This window comes from Ixodes scapularis, unplaced genomic scaffold (genome assembly GCF_016920785.2).
Source record: "Ixodes scapularis isolate PalLabHiFi unplaced genomic scaffold, ASM1692078v2 PGA_scaffold7__128_contigs__length_106722199, whole genome shotgun sequence".
NCBI classification, from domain to species: Eukaryota; Metazoa; Arthropoda; class Arachnida; order Ixodida; family Ixodidae; genus Ixodes; species Ixodes scapularis.
In genome coordinates, this window is record NW_024609882.1 from 54563640 (window position 1) to 54566461 (window position 2822).

Sequence of the window (2822 nt, forward strand, 5' to 3'; positions counted from 1 at the left end):
GTGAAGGATGTTATAGATAACCAGACTCCGTGTAAATAGTAGATACGAGAAGATGGGGATCATTCTTACCAGTGGCGTTCACCGAATCTTTAAGATTTATAAACTTTGTCCGTGTCTGCTTGCGATTTTCGAGCATAGCACCTACTGTGCACGCCTTTTGCAGCCCGTGGGATGTCTCCACTAAAAAGAGCAAGCTCATCGTGTGAATACGGCTTTATCGTCCATTCTATGGCGTTCACGAGGAATGAAACGCCGTAGGTCACATTATTTACACAAAGGCTTGAGGTGCAACGAGCATCGGTAATTTTGCTCAGGCCACAACGACATTGTTTGGAAGATATAGAATAAACAATTCTAATGCCAAAAAGAGCACGGGAGCTCGCACCGACGCCGACAACATCACGTGCCAATGGTTTGTTTATGCGGGACTCAGCGCTTCTTGCCCACACTCCATCGCACATGCGAAGCGCAAATGGAGTGCCGCCAGGGGCGCTCCGGTTCGTTTGTAAGCCTCAGTTGGTGAATAATATCACGTGTGACTATGTGTAGGTTGCCTAATAATAAATTGTAATAAATATGAGCTCCCGTATGTCAACACATCAATTCCACGCTTAAGTTGACATTGCATGCCGAAGTGTATAGTCGGGTCGTGCTTTGCCGACGGCGTCCTCATTGTGACCGGGGGTATGCGTATGACGGCTTTGACGGCCTCGGTCACGGCAGTCGCAAGTAGTTTGAACACTAGAATCACTTGAACTTGACTATAAACGTTTAGCCAATCTTCGCAGGTTATTCGTCGTTTTCTTTTTTCTTGAGCTCGAGGGTGCGACACGAATCAGACAAATTCAATGCGAACCCTCGTGTGCGCTCCGGCGAACGTCCAAACGATTGATAGATTGCCGGGCGTCAAACGGGCTTGAAGATTTTATCCCAAAAATAAAGCTTTGCCACATGGCCAATTTCACTTCACTAAATAAATAAAATTTGGTTAAATTAACTTTTTTAAAGACGAACTAATTTTTGTCTGCACCTTCAGGTCGGCCTTTCCTCGGGATATGACTGTAGAAGTTTACGTGTTAAGTAAGCAATTAAGGCAGTGAAGTATATTTTTGGTCTTTAATAACACTACCGCACGTCGGTTTATGTTTATAAATGCTTAACTGAGCGTGGATTCCTAACAGCACAAAGCGCCTGTGTTAATCGCTTTGGAAAGCAAGTAACAACGAGCCATATGCGAGACCGCTTAGTACGGCATTTACTAGACGCTTGTTTCTGAATGGACTTTGTATTGTATTGCCGCGCGCAAGGCTGAGAAAGCAACGCTCGGTCACGGTCCTCCAGAAAGTTCCCGTTTATTCATGTACCGCACGTAACTTCTATCATTTATCCCTGCTTTTGTTTTCTAGAAAGTGCGTGTTCATTCTCGCCCGATCACGCGACGCTCGAACCGCTTTCGCCGAATCTTCGAGATAGCGGCGCACTCTAGATAAGAGGCCGCCCGCGACCTTGTCGAGTCAGTCTCGCCCTAGCGCTCGATTCTGCTGACACGCCGACTTCGACGCCCGCGACGCTCTGCTTTCTTCTGTTTCCTTCTTTATTTTCGGCACAAGTTCGCCACATTAAACGTTTATTTCTCCCTATTTATTTCCTGTTTTCTTTTGGTCACCAACCGTGACATTTTGGTGGAGGTGCTGGGTACCGCATGCCCGTACAGCGTTCCCCTCCCGGGGCCCGCAGTGCAAGCCCGATTCCAAGCCCTGTGACAAGACCACTCAACGCGGAACCTGAAACTCGGACCAGTCGCCGAACCCAAGGTCTACACCCGGAATACGGACTTCTGCCACCCAGGACCAGGCAGCCTACGAGGCCGACGATGGACGACCAGCAATCGCAGTCCCCGACCGCCGCCGCCGTCGTCTACCTGCCTGTTGCCCAGCGAACCCCGACGACCTTCCATGGCGAGACCCACGAAGACGTAGAGGACTGGCTCCTGCACTACGAACGTGTAGCACGCCATAATGGATGGACCACTGAGCAGCGCCTCCAAAACCTCTACTTCTCCTTGGAGGGTACCGCGAGGCAGTGGTTCGAGAACCACGAGGCGTCGCTTACGTCGTGGGACACCTGTACCGCTGGCCTGAAGCAGACATTCACGAACCAGACACGACGACAGCGAGCGGAAGACCTCCTTCAAGTACGAACTCAAGGGCCCAACGAAACGGTAACCAGCTTCGTTGAAGACGTCCTCCGCCTGAGCAGCCGCGCCGACCCTCAGTCCACCGAGGAAAAGAAGCTGCGTATCCTGATGCGCGGCGTGAAGGACGACATTTTCGGTGGCCTCGTACGCAACCCACCGACGACGATTCAAGAATTTGTAACCGAGGCGACGAACATTGAGCGTGCGCTGCAATCCCGAGCCAGCCACTACCAGAGGCTACCCGGCGTCAGCGCGGTTCCGCCGTCCGCTTGCGACCTTGGCTCCAGCATCTCCAGCATTCGCCAGATCATCCGGGACGTCGTCCGGGAGGAAATTAAGAAGCTCCTGCCTGCTACCCACCAGCCGGCTTCGGTGTCAATAGCCGAAGTTGTCCGCGACGAGGTTCAGCGGGCAATTCAACTGGAGGCTCCTGCCAACGTAGCTGCACCCGAGGAGCCCACCGTGACCTACGCCGCAGTGGCCCGACGGCCACCGCCTCCTCCTCGCGCCTATGTCGCGCCGCCCCGACGCCAGTCTCCTGCGCCGCAGCACGACCGACGCCGCGACGACCAGCCCCGGTACGCCAGCCAGGAGCCCCGTGTACCCCGGAAGACCGATGTGTGGC